Consider the following 26739-nt stretch of genomic DNA (forward strand, 5'->3'; position numbering starts at 1 on the left):
CACCTTGAATGCACGAGTAGTAAAGTACTTCAACAAGTAAATGTGTGCAAAGAACAATGCTAGTCTTGACCTAAACAAATAGGTTGTATCAATAACGATAGTCACGATTGGTCAAAGATGTTCAATTAGTCCTATGGCTCGTTACGACTCGATTAATATAGCATGTGAATCAATTTGTCAAGTTTCATGCACGATACAAGTAGTTAAGTATGTTAGAACGATTGTATAATCGTTTGGTTAAGTTTGACTAAAAGTCAAACTTGGTCAAAGTCAAAGTCAACGGGGTCGGGTCGGGTGTCCGACAATTTTCTCATGATGAGAAGTCATATACGAGTATAATAGTCAAGTTTCATGTTAATCGGAGTTACGGTTAAGCGGGAAACATTTTGGGATATGAAAAACAAAGACAAAAATGAGCTGGACCAAATGCGCGGCGCGCTGGGGGTTGCGCGGCGCGCACCCAAGTGTAAATCCTGGTCAGAAACTAACCAAGAAGGCAGACATCTGGGATTTTTGATTATGCGCGGCGCGCAGGTATGTGCGCGGCGCGCACTACCTGGGAAACATGTTGTTTGCAGAAAATTGGTCTAAGTCACGACCCAAAACACAATTTAACACATTTCATGCACCGAAAACATTTAAAACGCATATCATATATCATTAGAAAGGTAATTTGACAAGGAAGATAACTAAGTGCATTTACTCAATCAAAACCAAACAAACTCATATCAAAATCACCATTAATGCTCATCATTTATTACTCCAAGTTCATAAATGCCATATTATGATTCGGTAAATTAATGCACATGTGTAATACGCCGTTTTGAAGATAATCAAGCATACAACACAACTAGACACTTACAATTAACATTGCTAAGCATTTAATGCATCAAATATTCAATTTACTTTTATCAAACCCTAACCCAAAATCATAAAATCAACAATCTTGCTTATGAAACTAATCCATGTCAACCTACATACCAATTTGAAGCTAGTGATGTTAGGAACACAATTAAAACATGAACTTTCCTCATCAACCAACATATGTACACCTAAAACTCAAGATTAAACAAGCATTCTTTCAATATGAGCTAGTTACACCAAAATAGCAAGAACAAGCATACAAAACACATAATCATACTAGACTTGAGCCATAGACACTAATTAACAACCTTTTTAACTCAAAAACTCAAGAACACATAAAATTAGTGATTTTAGAAAGTTACCCAAATTTGATGAAGCCGGTATGGAATCGAAGAGGAGATCACGAGGAGTTCAAATATGTAATTTGTTTGGCCCGAAGCTTGATCGATTGAATATGGATGATGAATTGCTTTTTGATGAATTAGAGAAAAATATGAAAGTGTTGAAAGAAAAGAAAAAAAGAAAATGAGGAAAGAGGTGGAAGATGGTTGACTAGTCAAGTGCTAGTCACCATTTTGGCATGTTGGCAAAACAAGTCCCTCTATTTCAAATCGGGTGCGTTAAATTACCTAAACAAGATAATTTAAAACGCGTATTAACGGGAGATGTTATAAACATATAACGGAGTTTAAAATTGGTAAACGGAAAAGTAAATGGAAAAAGGCGGGATGTTACATTTACTCTTCATTGTCTGCATCACCTGTCACCTTTATTTTGTTGAAACAAGATTACATTGGGACTGGATTTGGCTTCATTCGTGATTCATTATTAGTCAATCCTATACCTGGTGAACGGGTTACGTTGGGTCTGTTTGGTTAACGAGTTAAAATGGTTTTGGGTTGAAATGGATCATGGGTCAGATTTTAAACAGGTCCAAATGGGCCAGACTTTTAAACAGGTCCAAATGGGTTAGGTTGGGTCAGTTTGGGTGTAGGTTGTTTTTGACATCAAATTTTAAACACGTTTGTCTTTGTAGTTTTGGCTTGTGATTCGGTTGCAAGAGTAGTACCTGCTAATATGCTATTTTTGGACTGTTAAATAGGCTGTTTCCGGACAGTTATTGAAGTTATTTTGGGACAAATTATGACGCTATTTTGGACAGCTTTTTGGATTGTTTCAGCAGATTTTAGACAGGTTCTAGACAAATTTTGGGTACATTTTTGAACTAATTTTGATCAGCTTTTCAACTGTTTAAAAGTTGATAAAAGCTGATTGGGTTCATCTTGACCCATACAAAACTCTAATTATATTATTTTGATGATTTTAGTAACGATTCCGTTACCCATCGTTATGGTAGGAGTTGGAGAACACACTGTGATGAATCCATTTGATGACATTACACCTTCTTGAGGATTCAATAATTCAGATTCGTGTTCAAAACCATCATCAAACGATATCATGTTGGCTTTTCATTTTTGTTTTGAGTTTGTGCAATGATATGCAGTTTGTGATGAGTGTTTTAAGGGTATGACTTCATGCCATAATCATTTATGCCTACTTTGTTAATGTCGCCTAAAAAACTCATGTTATAGCTCAATTGCAGTTATTAACAACAATAATGAGAGTTTTATATTAATCAAGCTTGCTTTTAAAAAAAAAATTACACTTAATCTGATGGACATATATTTAATTTGATGACTCACACTTTAATATGTATTTTTCACAAGGCGCTAACTAACTATCTATAAACACAACCTAAGGATGATAACCATAGTGATTATGGAAACATGACGATTTATCTAATGGATCTTATCCTAACAAGGTGACAATTTTGATCCATTTATGTATTTTACATGGTATTCTTTGAGTTAGTTTCGTACAGGCGTACATGATTTTTTTGGCTGCTTGACTTCAACAAAATCAAATACTATTCTATTCTTCATGGTTTTTGGTTCGATATTTATACTTACTATATGCTTTACTTACATGTCATGGTTATAACTGTACTGGGGTCAACTGCACCTCCTTTATTAGTAAAACTCATGCAAGTTTTCAGCTTTGGTTCACAAGATGCTTCAATCATTAGGCAGGTGAGTTACGATTATGTTTTTAGTTATTGAATATATGCTTATAGTTTATAAAGAGGCCAATAGTTATTATGATTAGCATAAAGTTGTTGATCAATGATATTTGATTATTGTGTCGTCTATCACTTCTGCATTTCAGGAACTCAAATTTGAGGAGTTTGTTTTTGCTTTTGAGGTAACTTCTAAAGCTTTGCTTTTGAGGTACAATCATAAACAAAAATCGTTATTAGTTGTTCTTGATTATATTTAATCTGTTACTTATATTTTTATTATCATTATGTATTATAAATTAAATTAAGTTAAATTTATTATTTAATTTTTTAATCCCTCTCTAAATGAGCAACCTTCAGTTCTTTTGGCCATTACTTAATTAGATGTACTTCTATGTATGTATTAAAGTAACAATCTCGCAATACTCAAATGTGGTGAAGTTAGCATTTATTCAAAGCTCATATGATGTCATCTATGATATGATATAATATAACAGAATATTTCGAAAGCTCCAAATAGATATATGTTGTGGTATTTGACAACGTTGACATTCAACTCGATAGATTACTTCAATTGATAATCAAGTCTATCTAATGACCGAGGGATACGAAAGACTTATTACAATTAGTGTTTTTTCCAGATTTTTTATAACAACTTAAGACCCCCATAGGAACTGCATATATACTAAAAAAGTTGAAATATGAAGTTGAAACTGATACTGTTATGGTACTGTGAGGTCACCTATGCACAATTTTGCAGTTACAGACAATGGGGTGTAATGGACTTATCTTAATTTAGTTGATTTATTTGTCATTAAACTATGCTTGGTCGTGGTGCAGATTTGGACTAGCTGCCAAGCATATGGGCTGGTATGTTTTCTTTGTTTTTACATTTTTATAAAAGTAGTCCGGTCTCTTTCTCGATATATAAGAATTAGATGGATATAACTAATTGATTAGATAACAAAAAAAATCAGCTCATATTTGAATATTTAGTGTTATTATGTTGTTATGTATTATGTAGTAAGTTTGGTCTCTACTTATGTACATATAAATCCATGTTTCATATTTCTAATGCAGCTACTTATAATCTAATTGAAGCCTGTAATGGAGCATCAGTTGATGGCCATCAACAAGAGCGAGAGCAGTTGCTGCATTTAGTGATCAAGAATATCGAGTAAGCTTGCATTAACCAATTTTCAACAAACCTATCTTGAGCGTAACCATTTTCATTGCAGGAGATATCACTGACCTACCTAATGTATATGTTTCCCTCATAACTAATATACTTGAAGGCTATTTATTAATTTCACTTTGTACTGTGTTTATTACAATTATTTATTTGTTTCTTGATTGTAAAAGTCGCACTTTTTAACCATGTGTCTATAAATGGGTTGATTGGGAATGTATCTTACTATCAATGGGTCAAAGTAGTATAAAATAGAACAACATTGGTAATATGCATATGGGTTTGTGAGGCCAAAAGAGTTTAAAGTCACTAAGAACTGTCCCTATGTACCAAATTTAGGTTTGCTTCTATCTCTCCTACTAAGTAGATGTTTTGGAATGTATATGTCACAAAATGTTAAAAGTGATGAAGAAAACTTCAAGTAATGCATTTGGTTTTTTGTGCCAATTTTCAGGTTGTCTAGGCAGACCATTAGAAGAAATGTATTGTGGTATGTCAGTTGTATGAATTGTCTTTCTCCTCGCAAGTAACTCATCCACCTCGAGTTCTTGATAGATCATCGGAAACATTTGCAACAAGTGGTACTTTATTTAAGCATCCTTTGTCTAAGTTACTGTTATCTTCAGTACGGTTAATTCTTTTTTAACCTTGGATGTGTGCTACCTGCAGTTGTGGATGGTGCTTCCGCTGTCCCGATTTGAGAGTTGCTAAAGTTGTCGTCTTTGAGCACGGACGGCCACCATCGATCATCGCACGAATTTTTTTTGTTGATGTTGTTGTTCACCTTAAGGCTACGTACCTACAATTTCATTGGTTTAATGTGTTCTTAAGCATCGTGCCTTTTAGCCATTGTGATATAGACAAATGTTCTATGCAAGCGGAAGCTCGAATTATCATCTTGCGTTTTATTATTTTGTGAACAGATATCATTTAACTAATACACGATTTCTCTTTTGGGAGACACCAGCGGCAATAAATTGGGCTCAGTGAAGCGCGCTGGCCCAATTACTTGTTTGATAATATCAAAGGATGATCATTTATATTTCTCACCAATGCAAACGAATACAGGTGCACCAAGCTCATCTTTTATTTATTTTTATGCAATTGAATATTTGTAATTTAGTTCATTGCCAAGTAATTATCTGATTAGGCTGCTTATAAAGAATATAGAAAGTAAGAATCCAGATTTTGCACTTAGATGTGTTTTTAGTACAAAATAGATTGAAGACATGGGACGCTGTAGATTGAAGAATTTATGCAGCTCATTTTTTATATGCAAAATATAAACTTTAAGTATGTTTATGCAACAGATTAGTCTTTGGTATTGTAATATAAATCGAATGGTGCCACTGGTTGTTTTTACATTTTCATAAATTTTTATTATTATCGATATTTACATACTAAAATGATACATGTAACAGTTATTGCACTGTTTAATCTGTTTAGTCAATAAGTTATTAAGTGTTATTGATTATTGTCAATCCTTATGAAATGTGATTAAGTACAATTATCCATTTGTCGCGGTAAGGTGTGATGTTCTGTTATCTATGAAATACAGGTAAAATTGGGAGTATGCAGAAGAATGTTAAAAAGAAGATTGAAATGGGTATTGCATTTCTCACATGGATGTCTCTGAAGTTAAATTTGGCCACTTTAAGGTACGGAGTAATTATTTACCACAAGTGTTAACCAGTTAACACCCATACTACCATAATGGTGAGGATTGATGATAATGCTAAAAACGAACATATATTTCATAGCATTATTCCTTAAGAAAGACAAGCTTTTAGTTGAAATTGTTCTATTTACAAGTGATATTCGTTTAAATAATAAAAGGTGAAGACAAAAGACAGATTCGACGAATTGAAGACGCAAACGACCAAAAAGCTCAAAAGTACAAAAGACAATCAAAGAGGTTCCAATTATTGATAAGAAACGTCTCGAAATTACAAGAGTACAAGATTCAAAACGCTAAGTACAAGATATTAAATTGTACGCAAAGACGTTCGAAAATCCGGAACCGGGACATGAGTCAACTCTCAACGCTCGACGCAACGGACTAAAAATTACAAGTCAACTATGCACATAAATATAATATAATATATAAATAATTCTTAAAAATTATATATATATATATTATATTAATATTTAAAACCGTCGGCAAGAAAGACTCCAAAAGGGACTGAGCTGTAATTTCAATCTCCGCGACTCGCGGAGTTTGAAGGCCAAAAATGCCGTGAGTCGCGGAGCCCCAAACTCTGAAAATCCCTATAAAAGCAAACGAATTCTGATCGCAAAAATCATCCTTTTTCTTCTTCTCTCAAAAACGTATTATATATATATATATTATAATTTTAATTTTAATTTTAATTTTAATTCTAATAATAAGGGTATGTTAGCGAATGTTGTAAGGGTGTAAGTCGAAATTCTGTCCGTGTAACGCGACGCTATTTTTAATCATTGTAAGTTATGTTCAACCTTTTTACATTAATGTCTCATAGCTAAGTTATTATTATGCTTATTTAATCCGAAGTAATCATGATGTTGGACTAATTACTAAAATTGGGTAATTGGGCTTTGTACCATAATTGGGGTTTGGATAAAAGAACGACACTTGTGGAAATTAGACTATGGGCTATTAATGGGTTTTATATTAACTAAACAATACCTTGTTAATTTAATATACAAACTTATAATCCGAGGTATTTATATATAACCACATACGCTTGACTGGGTACGGTGGGCGGGATATCTATAAATACCAATAATTATTCATTTTACCGGACACGGAACTGGATTAATAGTTAATAGACTTGTTGAAACAGGGGTGAATTACATTCAAGGGTAATTGGTGTAATTGTTAACAAAGTAGTAAAACCTTGGTTTACACGCAGTCGATAACCTGGTGTATTCATTAAACAAAGTATTAAAACCTTGTTACAATTCGAATCCCCAATTAGTTGGAATATTTAACTTCGGGAATAAGAATAATTTGACGAAGGCTTTCGCTCTTTATATTTATGACTGATGGACTATTATGGACAAATCCGTATGGACATATTAAATAATCCAGGACAAAGGACAATTAACCCATGGGCATAAAACTAAAATCAACACGTCAAACATCATGATTACGGAAGTTTAAATAAGCATAATGTAGCGACCCGGCAAAATCCTCATTGACGGTGCCGCTAACTTAGGTCCCGTTACGTGGTCGTAGTCCCTATATGAGACTCGTTTAACCAAAATTATGTCGCATTCATTTGAAAGTACAAGATTTGCAAAGTTTAGTTTACCAAACGGATCGACAACAAGTTTAAGTTTACAAAAGTAGTAATGTAAAAATGAAATAACTTGCGACATAATTAGTTGAAAATCACAGTTGCTATAAATAGCGTAAGTATGTAAACAATATGTTTGAATCCAAAGGTGCTATCACTAGCGTATGTATGTATGTATCTTGACTCCAAGCAAATAATCAGAGTGTATGCATGTATGCTTGACCCCAAGCAAGTATGAGTGAACGCGGAAGCATATATCAAATAGCCAAGTATGAACCTGAGAAACATATAGAAAACTGTCAACGAAAAATGTTGGTGAAATCATAGGTGTTTGTAAACGTTGTTTTTGAACCACAAGATTTTGTATTTCCATAACATTGATTATCTAAATCGTTTGCATTCCAAAAGTTTGTTCGCGAGCACCCAATTATCAAGACTTAACGTTTCCTTCCATAGAACCCCATCACAATAATGTTAGAACATACACTGTTTCTCGAAAATATATTTCATCCGTAGACGGTAGCGAACCGTCCGTAATGAGGGTTTGTCAAACCCGTATGGCCACACAATATAAGTTCTCGCTTACACCCTGCAAGTGTAAATAATGATAATCGAATTGAGGATTTTTGTTCTAACTCGCTGTGGAATGTTTGTTTCATCGTACTTGTGTTCAAAGTATAAAAGTAAGTAGTACAAAATGTAACAAAGTATATGTTTCTCAGCCCACAATTTAAAAGCATAAAAAGTTGTTGAAAAGGTGGGACTATGATCTCACCTCGAGTGCACGAGTATAAATGTACTTCACAAAGTAAACGTGTGCATGAAAGTTGCTTAGCCTTGACCTAAACAAGTAAGTTATATCAATTGACTGGTTACGACACAAGGTCGGGCGAAATGTGTTCAATTAGTCCTATGGCTCGTTACGACTCGATTATATAGCATGTGAATCACGTTGTCAAGTTTCATGCAAGAATCAAGTATAAAATAAGGTAAGAACGATTGCATAAGTGTTTTGTTAAGTTTGACTAAAAGTCAAACTTGGTCAAAGTCAACAAAAAAGTCAACGGGGTCGGGTCGGGTCCCGAACTATTTATCTGGGCTTAGAAGTCATGTATAAGCATGTTGTCCAAGTTTCATGTTGATCGGGGGTGCGTAGCATACTTAGAATTAAACGAAAATTGACGTTTTTGGGCAGTCTGCCTCAGATGCGCCGCATCTGAGGCAGATGCGCCGCATCTGCAGCTGTATCAGCAAATTCTGGGGCAGTTTTCACTTATACGATTTCAACTTCAAACGATCATAACTTTTGACTCGTTAACATTCAAAACACGTATCTTATATCGTTGGAAAGGTAATTTAAAGAGGAATACAACTAAACACATTTAATGAATCAAATCCATCACTAACAACAATGAAAACCTCATCAAATGATCATTAAACGTTCAAAATCAAAGTTTCAAGTTCACAAAACGCATTTCTTGACTCGGGAATCCAATTTACACATACGATACATCGTTTTAAAGGTAATGAAACATACAATACAATTAAACACTTACTAACAACATTAACAAGCATTCAATGCATCAAAATCCCGTTTTAAAGTTCATCAAACCCTAACCAAAATCATGAATTCAACAATTTTGTAAATGAAGCTTTTCTAAATCAACCTACACATCAAAATGAAGCTAATGATGCTAGTAACACATTTAATACATGAACTTTAACATTTAAACAACATTTAATCATCCAAAATTAAAGATTAAGTACACCCATTTCAAATGTTCAAACTAGTTACTCAAGACAACAAATCGAGCAAGTAACTCATATATTCATGCTAGACACGAGCCATAGACACTAACTAACACCATTTCAAGTATATAAAACGAATTTAGAGAAATCTAGTGTTTTTAGAAACCTTAGCCCAAGCTATGAAATTTTTACCAAATCGAAGAGGATGAAGAGGGGATTTCAAATATGTAATTTGTTTTGTTGTAAGCCTCCTAGATCGAATTTAGATGATGATTTAGTGAAGTTGGGAGAAATGGAGTTCTTGAGCTAGAGAGAAAAAGGAGGTGAAGATGGATGGAAATGAATGGATGAGAATGGTGGGTTGATTAGTTGACCTAGTCAACTAGTTTGCCCACTTGACAACTTCGGTCCCTCAAGTTTCAAAGCGGGTGCGGGAATTAACCAAACGAATTATTTTAAAAACGCTAGAGTAACCGAGAGATGTTATAATTAAATAACAGGAATATTAAGAACGTTAGTCAATGGAAAATACGATTTTTAAATAACGAAAGGTATTATTTAAAAAAAAAGACGGTGTTAAAAATAAATTTAACGAAAAAAACGCGGGATGTTACATTACCTACACCTTAAAAGAAATTTCGTCCCGAAATTTGGTTGGAAGTAGTAGTCGTTGTTTATTCCTCGAGATCTTGCGTTGTCAATTCTATGAATAAGTAAAGGTACTTCCTTGGGTGTTTTAACGAACTTTGACAGTCGGGATTTTTCGTCGTTTCAGAGTTTGGTTTCATGATTCAAAATTTTAACCGGTTCTCCTAGGAAGTGAAGTTTGTCATTGATAGGAAGTTCATCAAAAGGATAACAAGTTCTTGTTCCGCAAGACACGTCTTTAAGTTTGATACGTAGGATGTTGGACGAGCGAAGAATCAAATGAATCGAAAAATATAAACGGCTAGCAACGGGTCCAAAACGCCCCAAGATTTCAAAAGGATCAAAGTATCGCAAATTTAGCTTTCTACGTTTCTCGAAACGGATTACACCTTTTCAAGGTGCGACTTTTAATGTTACGCGGTTTCCCACATGGAATTCGAAAGGTATACATCTAACATTGGCATAGCTCCTTTGGCAACTACGGGCCGTCTCGAGCCTTTCTCGGATTGGAAGGATTTTAACGGTTACACCATGAATGAGTCAAGGTTCGGTGACTTGATTATCATTTACTTGGTTCTACAAAAGGAGAATGATGTTTCCGGTCATATAAGATTTCAAAAGGTGTGACGTTAAGACTTGAACGATAACCATCGTTGTAAGAGAATTTGGTTAAAGGCAAAGACTTTTCTCAAGAAATTTGAAGTCGATAACACAAATTCGTATTATGGTTCCCCAAGTTTAAATCGTACATTTGCTTTATTCGTCGGTGCGTGGATGATACGCGGTACCCATGTTTAAACGCGGTCCCGAGGCTTTTTGTAAGGCACTCCGAAATCTAGAAGTGAAACGAGGATCTCGATCCGAAACGAGGTACAGTTCTTTTAAGATACATTTGAACAAGCTTGTTAGGACCTGAAAACGTTTGTTAGAAAAAGTTTCTGTTTTCTCAAGAATTTCGCGTCGCGGAAGATTTATCGGTTTTCGAAAACGTTCATTAGGACTATTCACCCTGCAGTGAATACTAGTATAACGCGAAGAGTCTCTCTCAATTGAGAATGTAGAATAAAGATTTCCTTATACGGAAGTACGAGTGTAATGCGAGAGAAGTTTCCGCCTCGATGTGAGCATACCAAACAGTTTGTAGTTCGTCGATAAAACTGTGCGAAAACGAGATAGTATACACGTGTAACATACGTCTGATGTTGAAAGTATTTGCCATTCATTTGGAAGCATAAATATGGTTCGACAATAATCGAAGATGTGTCCCGGGTATGGTTGTTATCAGTATTCTCGGAGTTTTCGGATGTTCAAACAAGAAAAATGAAGTCATGTACATGGCACATGGTGGTGATTAGGTTGATCGAGTCCAATCACCATCACGAGTCATTAGAACTTTGGTATGACTTACCGTAATATAACCACGTTGATCGAGTGTCGTTATATTACGCTATCTCATACCTCCATTCCCACATCACTCCATAGATTCAAGTTCGTGTAATCGTGAAAATTTAAAATGAATAAAGTGTAACGACGTCTCTAACGTGACTCGTATTGAATCGAAAGAATTAGTGCAACTCTAAAGAAGCATTCCCCGAGGGAAGTGTATAAATGATTGTTCACGTCAATGTGGTTCAAGTCAAACAATAATGTATTCCGGTACGAGAAGTGTAACGAATCATGATAACGAATAGTACGCAACCGTAGTGATAAATAGTGATGACGAGACTCACCTAGAGTAGTGGTGGTAGTAACACGAAATGGTAGATAGTAAGGAACACCGGTGTGACACCGATAGTAGGTTGAGACGGTTGGCGAATAACAACGTGGGAGACAGAGTTCCCGAACTAGTGAGACTAATGAAGTCATCATCATCCTTACGCGTATGAATCTTGAATTTACGCGTGTTACCAGAAAGTTGCAGAATACAAGTTCATATGATGAAAACTTGGTACCATTAAGAAGTTTGCCTAAGAATGATTCAAGTATAATGCACAAGTAGTCAAGTAAGTGCTATCTATAGCAAATGTATGTCAGAATGCAATGATTTACTATCCGGTTGTAGTCTAGATTCACTAATGCGTCCTAACGACTCTGTCAGACACACTAATGCACATCCTAGTTCCCTACAACCAACGCTCTGATACCATCTGTAGCGACCCGGTAAAATCGTCATTGACGGTGCCGCTAACTTAGGTCCCGTTACGTGGTCGTAGTCCCTATATGAGACTCGTTTGACCAAAATTATGTCGCATTCATTTGAAAGTACAAGATTTGCAAAGTTTAGTTTACCAAACGGATCGACAACAAGTTTAAGTTTACAAAAGTAGTAATGTAAAAATGAAATAACTTGCGACATAATTAGTTGAAAATCACAGTTGCTATAAATAGCGTAAGTATGTAAACAATATGTTTGAATCCAAAGGTGCTATCACTAGCGTATGTATGTATGTATCTTGACTCCAAGCAAATAATCAGAGTGTATGCATGTATGCTTGACCCCAAGCAAGTATGAGTGAACGCGGAAGCATATATCAAATAGCCAAGTATGAACCTGAGAAACATATAGAAAACTGTCAACGAAAAACATTGGTGAAATCATAGGTGTTTGTAAACGTTGTTTTTGAACCACAAGATTTTGTATTTCCATAACATTGATTATCTAAATCGTTTGCATTCCAAAAGTTTGTTCGCGAGCACCCAATTATCAAGACTTAACGTTTCCTTCCATAGAACCCCGTCACAATAGTGTTAGAACATACACTGTTTCTCGAAAATATATTTCATACGTTGACGGTAGCGAACCGTCCGTAATGAGGGTTTGTCAAACCCGTATGGCCACACAATATAAGTTCTCGCTTACACCCTGCAAGTGTAACTAATGATAATCGAATTGAGGATTTTTGTTCTAACTCGCTGTGGAATGTTTGTTTCATCGTACTTGTGTTCAAAGTATAAAAGTAAGTAGTACAAAATGTAACAAAGTATATGTTTCTCAGCCCACAATTTAAAAGCATAAAAAGTTGTTGAAAAGGTGGGACTATGATCTCACCTCGAGTGCACGAGTATAAATGTACTTCACAAAGTAAACGTGTGCATGAAAGTTGCTTAGCCTTGACCTAAACAAGTAAGTTATATCAATTGACTGGTTACGACACAAGGTCGGGCGAAATGTGTTCAATTAGTCCTATGGCTCGTTACGACTCGATTATATAGCATGTGAATCACGTTGTCAAGTTTCATGCAAGAATCAAGTATAAAATAAGGTTAGAACGATTGCATAAGTGTTTTGTTAAGTTTGACTAAAAGTCAAACTTGGTCAAAGTCAACGAAAAAGTCAACGGGGTCGGGTCGGGTCCCGAACTATTTTTCTGGGCTTAGAAGTCATGTATAAGCATGTTGTCCAAGTTTCATGTTGATCGGGGGTGCGTAGCATACTTAGAATTAAGCGAAAATTGACGTTTTTGGGCAGTCTGCTTCAGATGCGCCGCATCTGAGGCAGATGCGCCGCATCTGCAGCTGTATCAGCAAATTCTGGGGCAGTTTTCACTTATACGATTTCAACTTCAAACGATTATAACTTTTGACTCGTTAACATTCAAAACACGTATCTTATATCGTTGGAAAGGTAATTTAAAGAGGAATACAACTAAACACATTTAATGAATCAAATCCATCACTAACAACAATGAAAACCTCATCAAATGATCATTAAACGTTCAAAATCAAAGTTTCAAGTTCACAAAACGCATTTCTTGACTCGGGAATCCAATTTACACATACGATACATCGTTTTAAAGGTAATGAAACATACAATACAATTAAACACTTACTAACAACATTAACAAGCATTCAATGCATCAAAATCCTGTTTTAAAGTTCATCAAACCCTAACCAAAATCATGAATTCAACAATTTTGTAAATGAAGCTTTTCTAAATCAACCTACACATCAAAATGAAGCTAATGATGCTAGTAACACATTTAATACATGAACTTTAACATTTAAACAACATTTAATCATCCAAAATTAAAGATTAAGTACACCCATTTCAAATGTTCAAACTAGTTACTCAAGACAACAAATCGAGCAAGTAACTCATATATTCATGCTAGACACGAGCCATAGACACTAAATAACACCATTTCAAGTATATAAAACGAATTTAGAGAAATCTAGTGTTTTTAGAAACCTTACCCCAAGCTATGAAATTTGTACCAAATCGAAGAGGATGTAGAGGGGATTTCAAATATGTAATTTGTTTTGTTGTAAGCCTCCTAGATCGAATTTAGATGATGATTTAGTGAAGTTGGGAGAAATGGAGTTCTTGAGCTAGAGAGAAAAAGGAGGTGAAGATGGATGGAAATGAATGGATGAGAATGGTGGGTTGACTAGTTGACCTAGTCAACTAGTTTGCCCACTTGACAACTTCGGTCCCTCAAGTTTCAAAGCGGGTGCGGGAATTAACCAAACGAATTATTTTAAAAACGCTAGAGTAACCGAGAGATGTTATAATTAAATAACAGGAATATTAAGAACGTTAGTCAATGGAAAATACGATTTTTAAATAACGAAAGGTATTATTTAAAAAAAAAGACGGTGTTAAAAATAAATTTAACGAAAAAAACGCGGGATGTTACACATAATTCTTTTATTTCATATTTAATTTCCTTTATTTTATATTTAATTGCACTTCTAATTATAGCATTTTTATTATTGTTGTATTTAATTGCACTTTTAATTATCGTACTTTTTAATTATTGCAAGTTTATTTTATCGCACTTTTTTTATTTGCAATTTCATTATCGTTATTTACTTTACGCTTTAATTTAAGTCTTGTATTTATTTTTAATATTTTACATTTTGTTTTAACTGCAACTAAAGTTTTAAAATCGACAAACCGGTCATTAAATGGTAAAAACCCCCCCTTTTATAATAATAATATTACTTGTATATATATTTGTATTTTTATAAAAGTAAACTAATATAGCGTTAAGCTTTGTTTAAAAAGATTCCCTGTGGAACGAACCGGACTTACTAAAAACTACACTACTGTACGATTAGGTACACTGCCTATAAGTGTTGTAGCAAGGTTTAAGTATATCCATTCTCTAAATAAATAAATATCTTGTGTAAATTGTATCGTATTTAATAGTATTTCCTGTAAAAATATAAGCTATTTTATATACACCTCGCACGACATCAAGTTATTTTTGGCGCCGCTGCCGGGGAATACTCTTAAAAGCCGGAAGCACAACGCTAATAAAAAAAAAAAAAATTTAGTTTACTTTTATTAAAATTCGTTTTTATAAAAATACGTTTTAAATATTCGAAAATATAAAAAGAAAAACAAAAATATAAATATTTTTAAGATTTTGTTAAATATTTAAGTTTTATAAAGTATCTTTAGTTTGTAAAAATATAAGTTTTTATTATATATAACTTTTAGATTATAAAACAGAAAATTATAAAACAGAAAAAAAAAAGAAAAACGCGTCGAATTTTAAATATCCTGTCAGTTGAAAACTGGAACCCCGCGACTCGCGGGGTTTAATGCCTCGATTACCGCAACTCGCGGAGTAACTCTGACACGCGACATAACCCTAATTCAGTATTAATTACGAATTATTATTATAATTATTATTATAAAACCCTAATTAGGTTTTAATTAAATATTTATTTTAGTTTTTATTATTATTTTGTATATTTTGTTTAAATTAGTTTAATTAAATTATAAAATTAATAGTTTTAATAAATAAATAATATAAAAATAATATTTTTATAAAAATTGTACTTTTTACAACTTTTTGTATATTTTTATATTTTGTCCCTTTTTAATTGTTTTAGCGTAATATTTGTATTTTTCGCTCATATTTAGTTTTAAACTTAGTCTTTGCCATAGTTATTTTTACTTCTAGATTTTTAGGCTTTGCCGTAGAATTCCTTAAGTGCTTTTTCTTTAGACTAAGATTTAGATGCTTTAGAATTTTGCGACGCCTTTTTAATTTTTAGTTCTTTTTAAGTTATTTCCATTTGGGATATAGTTTTTCCTGTAAGCTTTAATATTTTTAGACGACTTTTACTTATGTATCAATTATCATTCCAATTAGTAATCTCAATTTGCGATTATAATTTTAAGTTAGTTGTAGTAATAAGGTTAGGTTAGTCAAGTATTTTTAAGTTTTATAAGTTTCTTTTATTTTTCCGTCACCTTTTATTTTTCAACCATTTTTCTTTTTCGATCTTTTTCCGACGAACTCTTTTTCTTTCTTATTTCTCGCTATTCTAGTTTTAGGACATAGATTTTTATTCTACTTCTTATTTAAATTTCTTAAAATTACGAAAATTTATTTTAAGTGGTTAAATTGATAGACATCAAAATTTTCTGGTTCGTAGTAATAGTTGGATTTGTACGTGGACCGGGTTATTGGAGCCAAACAGTCCTCAATTATATTGAGACCAAACGAATCATGCCCCTCTGCTGCATCTTTTGGCTATTCAAAACGTGGGCAAAATCAGAAAAGTCTATTGATTGGATAACTTATTATAATTTTTCTTTCCTTTTAAAAACTAATAGGATATTCAGTGAATGCACCGAGCAAGACGTTCACCACCTTTTGTACGTTCACCACCTGTAACTAGATCAAGACATTTAGCAAATATAACCGCCGTTGATTTTTCTTTAGAATCGTCATCCAGTCGACCAAGTACTTCAGTTCAAATTTTCGATAATCCATTTTTTGAACCCGACCTCACAATTGAGAATCCGGAGAATATTCAGGAACGATTCGTAGATCCTGAACCACTAAATTTTCCTCCGGAACCACCAATCATTCAAACAGAGATTGTTGAGGAACGAACCATTAAATCAGAATCCTCTAGTGATTCCGATTCAACAAATTCAATTATGGAGAATCTGGAACCTTTAAGTATGGAAGACCGAATGAGAGCTAAACGTACTGGCCAAGGTCACGCAATTACTCATCCAGACATTAATGCGCCAGATTATGAAATCAAAGGACAAATTCTACACATGGTGACTAATCAATGCCAATTTAGTGGTGCGCCGAAGGAAGATCTAAATGAACATCTACTTACCTTTAATAGGATCTGCACACTATTTAAAATCCGAGAAGTGGAGGATGAACAGATATATCTCATGTTATTTCCCTGGACTTTAAAGGGAGAAGCCAAAGATTGGTTGGAATCGTTACCTGAAGGGGCGATCGATACATGGGATGTTTTAGTTGACAAATTTCTTAAACAATTCTTTCCTGCATCTAAAGCCGTAAGACTTCAAGCAGAAATTGTTACGTTCACACAGAAGCCAAATGAAACTCTATATGAGGCGTGGACAAGATATGGAAAGTTATTAAGAGGATGTCCACAACATGGTTTAGACACCTGTCAAATAGTACAAATATTCTACCAAGGATGCGACATCACTACAAGAAAAGACATAGATATAGCAGCTGGTGGTTCTATTATGAAGAAAACCGAAACTGATGCTTACAAAATTATTGATAACACTGCTTCCCACTCACATGAGTGGCACCAAGAAAAAGATATCGTTAGATCATCTAAAGCAGCTAGAGCCGATTCTAGCCATGACTTAGATTCCATTTCTGCAAAGATAGATGCTGTCGAGAGACGAATGGAAAAGATGACTAAAGATATTAACTCGATACGAATTAGTTGTGAGCAGTGTGGAGGACCACATTTGACAAAAGATTGTCTCAGTATTGAATTAACAATGGAACAAAGAGAGAATATTTCATACATAAACCAAAGGCCTGGAAATAATTATCAGAATAATTATCAACCGCCAAGACCGATTTACAATCAAAACCAGAATTATAACCGAAATATTCCATACAACAACCAACAAGGTCCTAGCAATCAACAAGTATCCAATAATACTTACAATCAGCAAAGACCTAATTTTCAAAACAAGCCACCACAACAAACCGATGATAAAAAGCCGAATTTAGAAGATATGATGACGAAGCTAGTTGAAACTCAAACGCAATTTTTCACATCTCAGAAACAAACCAATGAACAAAATGCTCAAGCATTTAGAAATCAACAAGCTTCTATTCAAAATCTGGAACAAGAAGTAAGTAACCTAGCAAGGTTAATAGGTGAAAGAAAACCGGGAAGTCTACCTAGTGATACAAATGCTAACCCCCGGAATAAAACAGCTAAAGCCATTACCACAAGAAGTGGTACAACACTTAAACCACCTGAAATACCTGTAACTTCTGATGAAGCTATTCCTACTCCACAAGAACCACAACCTGATCAAGATAAGGAAAAAGAACCGGTAGTTGAAAAGGTTAATGAAGATAACACAGTTAAGGCTAAACCTTATGTTAAACCATACCAACCACCACTTCCTTACCCGAGTAAAATGAAGAAAGAGAAACTTGAAGCCGAGCAATCCAAATTCTTGGATATGTTTAAACAGATAAATGTAAATCTTCCTTTCATTGATGTGATTTCAGGAATGCCTAGATATGCTAAATTCTTGAAAGATCTAATCTCAAATAGAAAAAAAATGGAAGAACTCTCGGCTGTTACTATGAATGCTAATTGTTCAGCAGTGCTGTTGAATAAGATACCAGAAAAACTATCTGATCCAGGAAGTTTCACAATTCCATGTTTTCTGGGTAGTCTTAGTTCAATAGAAGCATTGGCAGACTTAGGTGCTAGTATAAATCTAATGCCGTATTCACTATACGCTAAACTAGACCTTGGAGAATTGAAACCAACCAGAATAAGCATACAACTAGCCGATAGATCAATAAAATATCCTAGAGGGATAATGGAGAACATGCTAGTTAAAGTTGGTACTTTAGTATTTCCAGTAGATTTTGTTGTTTTGGACATGGAAGAAGATTCTCAAGTTCCTCTCATATTAGGAAGACCATTCTTAAACACGGCTAAAGCAATGATAGACGTGTTCGGTAAGAAATTGACCCTAAGTATAGAGGATGAGAGTGTTACCTTTTCAGTTGATAGAGTAATGCAACATCCACAATCTGCAGATGATACATGTTATTATATTCAAACTATAGATGCACATGCAGAATTATTAGAAGAATTTCCAGAATTACAAGGAACAGGAGAATGTTCTTTAGGAGAAGGTAATGAACCAATTGATGAAGCTGAAATGTTAGCTACACTTATAGCTAATGGATATGAACCAACAACAGAAGAAATTCAAATGCTAAAAGAAGAAGACAGATATCGATACAAATCATCGATAGAAGAACCTCCGAAATTAGAGTTAAAGCCACTTCCAAACCATTTGGAATACGCTTATTTACATGGTGAATCTGAATTACCTGTAATAATATCGTCTTCTCTTACTGAAAATGAGAAATCACAACTCATTTCTGTGTTGAAAGCCCATAAACCAGCCATTGCATGGAAGATTCATGATATTAAAGGAATAAGTCCTTCGTATTGCACACATAAAATCCTTATGGAAGAAGGTCATAAAACGTATGTGCAACGTCAACGAAGACTAAATCCTAATATGCAAGATGTAGTTAAGAAAGAGATTATTAAACTGCTAGATGCAGGTTTGATATATCCAATTTCTGATAGTCCATGGGTAAGCCCAGTTCAATGCGTGCCTAAGAAGGGTGGCATGACTGTCATTACAAATGAGAAAAATGAGCTTATTCCTACTAGGACTGTAACAGGATGGCGTGTGTGTATTGATTATAGAAAATTAAATGACGCCACCAGAAAAGATCACTTTCCCTTACCTTTCATAGATCAAATGTTGGAAAGATTAGCCGGAAATAGTTACTATTGTTTTCTAGATGGATTTTCTGGATATTTTCAAATTCCAATAGCACCCGAAGATCAAGATAAAACCACATTCACGTGCCCTTATGGTACTTTTGCTTACAAACGCATGCCATTTGGACTTTGCAACGCCCCTGCAACCTTTCAAAGGTGCATGATGGCGATTTTTCACGACATGATAGAAGAATGCATGGAAGTTTTCATGGATGACTTTTCAGTCTTCGGTGATACATTTGAATCATGTCTAGTTAATCTTGAACGAATGCTTATTAGATGCGAACAATCAAATCTAGTTCTTAATTGGGAAAAATGCCATTTCATGATTAAAGAAGGCATCGTTCTTGGTCATAAAATTTCAAAAGAAGGAATTGAAGTGGATAGAGCTAAAGTAGATGTAATTGCTAAACTTCCACATCCCACCAATGTTAGAGGAGTTAGGAGTTTTCTAGGGCATGCCGGTTTTTACCGACGTTTCATAAAAGATTTTTCTAAAATTGCCACTCCTATGAATAAACTCCTAGAAAAGGATGCTCCATTCATCTTTTCAGATGAGTGTATCAAATCTTTTAATATTCTTAAAGAGAAACTCACTAATGCGCCGATCATGATAACACCAAATTTCAATCTACCATTTGAACTAATGTGCGATGCAAGTGATTTTGCAATGGGAGCCGTTTTAGGACAAAGGATTGAAAAACGATTTCAACCTATATATTATGCTAGTAAGACATTACAAGGAGCACAAACGAACTATACAACTACTGAAAAAGAACTCCTTGCTATTGTCTTTGCTTTTGAAAAATTTCGATCATATCTCGTTCTAGCAAAAACGGTGGTCTATACCGACCATTCTGCTCTTAGATACCTATTTTCAAAACAAGATGCTAAACCAAGATTAATCCGTTGGATCTTACTCTTACAAGAGTTTGATATTGAAATCCGAGATAAAAGAGGAGCAGAAAATCTCGCCGCTGATCATCTTTCTCGTCTTGAAAATCCTGAGTTAGAATTTCTAAATGAATCAGCCATACAAGACAACTTTCCTGATGAATATCTATTGAAGATAGATTATAAAGAAATTCCATGGTTTGCAGACTATGCAAACTACTTAGTTTGTGGATTCCTTGAAAAAGGATTATCGTACCAAAGACGAAAGAAATTCTTCAGTGATATAAAACACTATTTTTGGGAAGATCCACATCTGTTTAAAAGTTGTCCCGATGGAATAATACGCCGATGTGTATTTGGAGATGAAGCTAGTAAAATAGTAAACCATTGTCACACAGGACCAACAGGAGGGCATTATGGGCCTCAACTAACAGCAAGAAAAGTTTATGATGCTGGATTCTATTGGCCTACAATTTACAAAGACGCACACCTTCTTTGCAAATCCTGTGATGCTTGTCAAAGGGCCGGAAAAATAAGTCAACGTGATGAAATGCAACAAAATGTCATACAAGTATGTGAAGTATTTGACATTTGGGGTATTGAATTTATGGGTCCATTTCCAAAATCTCATAATAATCTATATATACTCGTAGCCATTGATTATGTATCTAAATGGGCGGAAGCACAAGCTCTCCCAACTAATGATGCACGAGTTGTAGTCAATTTTTTAAAACGTCTTTTTGCAAGGTTTGGAACACCGAAAGCTTTAATAAGTGATCGGGGTACTCATTTATGTAATAATCAACTTGAGAAAGTTCTTAAAAGATATGGAGTAACTCATAAAATCTCCACCGCATATCATCCACAAACAAGTGGACAAGTTGAAAATACCAACCGAGCTTTAAAACGTATTCTAGAGAAAACCGTAGGATCAAATCCGAAGGAATGGTCCATTAAATTGGAGGATGCACTCTGGGCTTTTAGAACAGCCTACAAAACTCCAATTGGAACCACACCTTTTAGACTTGTTTATGGAAAAGCATGTCATCTTCCAGTAGAAATTGAACACAAAGCATTTTGGGCTTTGAAGACATGTAATCTTGAATTACATGAAGCCGGACGTCTACGATTAAGTCAACTAAACGAATTAGAAGAATTAAGACATGAAGCATACGAAAATTCGTTAATTTATAAAGAAAGAATGAAGAAATGGCATAATAAAAGAATCAGAAGTTCAAAAGAATTTAAAGAAGGAGACAGAGTTCTTCTTTTCAATTCACGATTCAAGCTATTTTCTGGAAAATTGAAATCAAGATGGTCTGGACCATTCATAGTCAAAAGAGTTTTCCCATACGGAACGATAGAATTAATAAATTCAAATGGGATTGAATTTAAAGTTAATGGTCACAGAGTTAAACATTACATACATGGTCCGATGGAAGTTGACAATGAAGTTAATCATAATTTCACCACCCAAGAAAACCTTCAAAATGAAAACATAAATATGTTATCAACAACATATGAAAAATCAAAACTGGAATATAGGGAGGATTCAAATTTGAGTGATGAAGAAGAATTCTTATACAAACCACCCATTCCAAGAAACGAAGAAAAATGTGAACAAGAAATTCAAATAGAAATGAAAGAACCAAGGAAAGAACACCCGAAAAAGGTTTACAAACCAACTCGACTTACTAAAGCAGGAGACCCGGGTGAATTTATCATTTCTTGCTTACTTAATGATGGTGCTGTATATAATGGACTCGCAGATTTAGGAGCAAGTGCAAATATTATGCCTCTTTCCTTATACAAAAGATTAGGCATGGGTAAATTAAAACCAACCAAAATAGGTGTTCAATCATTTGACCAAACCATTAAACACCCGGTTGGAATAGCAAATAATTTACTTGTTAACATGGAAAGTTTGACCTTTGTTGCAAACTTCATAGTGATTAATATGGAGGAAAACCTTGATATTCCTCTAATTCTAGGTCGCCCATTTTTAGCAACCACCGAGGCATTCATTGATGTAAGAGAAGGTAGAATAACACTTAGGGATGGTGATACATCGATCACCTTTGTGAACCGAAAGTTTAGATCTCCACAAACCAAAACTGTTAGACCAATAAAAATGCATAAGTGTGGGGAAGATGAAGAAACACTTAATGATGATCCAATCACAAAGAATGCCGTTGATGATACGAAATTAGATGAACCCATTTTTAACAGTTCAACGAAGAAACTTTATAAACGGATTCACGATGCTAAGATTAAAGGAAACTTTAAGCTATATAACCGATTAATATCCAATTTATCGTCAAAAGAAAAGGCAATGTTAGTTGAATTTGTGAAAGTAACGGAGGAAATCAACAAATGGATTGAAGTAAAAGTCAAAGATATACAAGTTGTTGATGATTCAATTGAAAATAATGTTAATCACAATTTCGATACCACAGCTGACTAAGTGTGGGGAGAATCAAGGGGTCTATGTATTTATGTTAGAGTTAGATTGTCTGTTTTAGTGTAGTTCTCGAAAATGGAACCCGAATGGTCTTTCCCTAGCAGACCCTAAAGAACTAGTCTTCTTCCCCCATTCTGAATTTTTATTTTTTTTAGGTTTTTACAAAATGAAGACTGCCTGTGAACTAAATCATGGTCTAATGCTACACGCTTTGATCACTAAACGTAATAATGACACACTACCGAGTGAAATAGTATCAGTAATCAGAGAAAGAATGGACGGAGTTAGAAAAGAATCCAGATGAGAAGATAATAAGTTACAATTTGGTAAAGGAAAATCAAAATCCGCAGCAAAAAGAAGAGCACGACACCTAGAAAGATGTCACAAATGCGGAAAATGGTCACATGGAGGTAAATGTTCAAATAATCAAACCTATTCAAATACCGAATTTGTTACTTTATGCAGAGACGGACCGTTCATATGTTTAGAAGAAAAGACACTGAATGCTCGAGGTTACGCCTATGTAGCCATGGAAAACCAATTAAACCGACTATCTTATGAATGGGATAGATCATATAACTAAGAAATCTATTTCACAGGTATGTCTGTACAGTTTTTATTTTATTTTTTTTATTTTTAACCTTTTGATAATAAACGCTAATTTGTTTGCTAAAAAGTATTAAATTGGTATTAAATAAAATTAGGTTTGGCGACCGAAATTATTGATATCATTCAAAAATTTATTACATCACTGCGAAATTTAACGTTTATTCTTAAGGTATAAATATCTTTAATCAATCAACCCAAAATATTTCAAAAATTCGTCATGAGTTAAATTAGGTCTTGGAACCGAAATTACTTTACCAAAAAGAGGGGCGCATATTTTTGATAATATTTGATTGATAAAAGTGGGATAAAAAGCCAAAAAGATTTTTAATTTTATTTTTACCATGTTTTTAAAATTAATATTTAAATCTTAAATTAATATTATAAACTTTGTAAAAACAATATATTTAAAATTGTAAATATTTGAAAAATTAATATAAGTTTGGTGTGAATTTATAATATGAATTTTTTAAATTAAGTTTGGTGTGAATTTATAATATGAATTTTTTAAATTAAGATTGGTGTGAATTTATAATTTATAAAATATGAATTTTAAATTTTAAGTTTGGTGTGAATTTTAATATTAATTTTGAATTTTATATTTAAATTGTGTGAATTTAAAAACAAAAATTTACTTTATCTCATTAAGTTAAAAATATGATTTTTAAAATTCATCGTAAGTTGAAGACTAGGTCGTTGAACCGGAATTGCTTTACCCAAGGAAGGGACGAGAACTTTTATTATCATTATTTTTAATCTTATTAAAGTATGCCAAAAACATAAAAAAACCCAAAAATCTTAGCTTTTAAAACAATCGCTACAAAAAGACAAATTTTAAAATTTTGTCGAAGGACGGACTAGGACATCGATCCGAAACAACATCGTCCTAAATAACAAGGGAAACAAAATTTTAAAATTAATTACTTAATTGTTTTAATTAGTATAAGATATATAAGATTATAAAAAAAAAAAAAAATACCAATCTCCGCGACTCGCAGAGTTTGAAGGGGAAATCTCCGCGAGTCGCGGGGGGACCAATTTACAGAAAAAAATATAGCTGAACGAACAGCTCAAACCAACCCACAAAAATAGAAAACACTGCGAAATAACAGCGAAAAACCCCGAAAAATACACCCCAAATTCACAATTTTTGACCGTTAATCACCAAATCTTTTACTAAAATCATGTTGAGAAGGATGCTATCTAGGAATTACTCAAGAAAAACGGTAAATTTCTACACCTTAACACCATTTAATCCGAAATTTGTGTTCTTGAGCAATTTTTTCCCCAATTTGATTTTGATGCTTTTTAGTGTAATTATGCTTAAATTGTTTATGTATTATGCTTGTATAACCTAGATTGATGCTATTTAACATGATTATAAGCCTTAAACTTCAAATTTTGAGTAATCTAGGGTTTGTGTTCTTGAGCAAATTTGGGGCTTTTTGATATAAACAGGTTATGGCCGATTTTTGTCATGAATTGTTGCTAAATTAAGTAGTGTAACATGTTTAGGTAGTTAAATGATCCAAACTTTGAGCCTAAACATGATTTTGAGAATTAAAGTGGATTTTTTCAAGTCTAAAATTCATGAACTTGATTTTTGAAAGATAATGCCATTTGAAACTTGTTTAATTGCTAGTAATGATTATTTTGACATGTTATTTGAGTTGAATGCTTATGAACTTGGCGAACATTTTCGTATATGCTTATTTGAAAAAGTGTAGATTTGATAAAAATGTGAAAATGAGCTTAAGTTTGATATAAATTGATCATGTCATTGTAATTATTTTGATTGATGATTTTGCAGACACTAATGCATATTTGGATGCACAAAAATTGTGTTTGATGTGTTTTGCAGACTGAAAGGGGTGAATCTTCATCTCAAGCCCACAATGCTCCTGCTGAGAATGCGGAACAACAGGAGGTGGATAACTACTACAAGCAAGATATACCTCATCCAGTCATGACCTTTTCTGATATGCACTTGGAAGATTTGCACCCGAACCTGAGATTTGACAAACTTTGGATAGATTATCCAAAATATCAAAGGGGTTTGCATACTCTTCATTCTAAGGTTGTTGAGGTACCTAGGGTCATAGAATGGGGACCCTTAGAAGCTGTAGAATTGGCCGGGCCAATTAGAGAATTACTTGTACAGAGGTATGGTAATTCTACTTTTAATGACTTGGTACGTTTATTCACCATGCGTAGACCTGTATATAAAGTATGGTGTGAAGAATTGTTGTGTAGTATAGAGTTGAATGATCGGGTAGCTAGTTTAACCGATCGATCTTTTATTAGATTTTTGTTAGGAGGTTCGATGCGCCACATGTCTTTACTAGACATGGCTCAGGCTTTACGTATATATACGCCTGAGGAGTTAGCATCTGCCGATTGTAGAGGGTTGATACTAAATGGTAGAAAGATAGATGAAAATTTTGATACACACGGTGTATGGAGTCAAATGACAAGCCATCACCGATTCAAAGGGGGAAATTACTCTTATTTGGATATAGATAGAGCTGAATTAAGAGTGATTCATAGGTTTTTAGCTAATTCGATTACACAAAGAGGTAAGAACAAGGAAAAGGTAAATGAACAGGATTTGTTTTACCATATGTGTATTCGAGACCCACAAAGCGCTGTAAGTATACCTTATTGTGTGGTTTATTATTTATCAGCTATGGTTAGGGGGATGAGACCGCATAGCATAATAGGAGGTGGTATTTTTATTACTTTGATTGCTGAATATCTCGGTGTGGATATAAGTCGGGGGGGATTATTAGTCGAAGAACCAGAACCCCGCGATATTATAGGTTTAAATGTATACCATGGTGCGAAAGTTTTGAAGAGGCGAAATAACGCCGCAGTCCAATACCATGGTAGACATCCACAGGTTGAGAGAAACCAACAGCAAGGTAATGTAGGAGGGGGAAATGAAATGCAAGAAATGCATAGGTTTATAGCTTCACAGGAGTACGAAAATGCTAGACAGAGAGCATTTGAAGATTGGCAAGTTCATCAAAACCAAATCATAGCTCATTGCCAACATATAGGTAGAAACTATATTCCTACACCGAAACCCATATTCCCTCCCTGGTCTATAGAGATGCAATCACCGTATCCTACGTATAACCCTGCAGAAGCATTTTATAGC

The 26739-nt window shown here is 34.1% G+C and overlaps 1 long non-coding RNA gene across 2 annotated transcripts in view; it reads left to right on the forward strand.

Moving 5' to 3' along the window:
* The window catches only part of LOC139874593 (uncharacterized), a 40517-nt gene that overhangs the window by 9251 nt on the left and 4527 nt on the right, over positions 1-26739 (forward strand). Inside the window, exons 1-7 of one of the 2 annotated variants that reach the window (XR_011767885.1) lie at positions 2803-2954; positions 3091-3126; positions 3782-3811; positions 4022-4118; positions 4585-4711; positions 4800-5198; positions 5689-5788. This is a non-coding gene — a long non-coding RNA (uncharacterized lncRNA). Of the gene's footprint in view, positions 1-2802; positions 2955-3090; positions 3127-3781; positions 3812-4021; positions 4119-4584; positions 4712-4799; positions 5199-5688; positions 5789-26739 lie in introns of those variants that run through there. The other variant, XR_011767886.1, reaches the window with a different exon arrangement.

Source organism: Rutidosis leptorrhynchoides, chromosome 1 (genome assembly GCF_046630445.1).
Source record: "Rutidosis leptorrhynchoides isolate AG116_Rl617_1_P2 chromosome 1, CSIRO_AGI_Rlap_v1, whole genome shotgun sequence".
Lineage (NCBI taxonomy): Eukaryota > Viridiplantae > Streptophyta > Magnoliopsida > Asterales > Asteraceae > Rutidosis > Rutidosis leptorrhynchoides.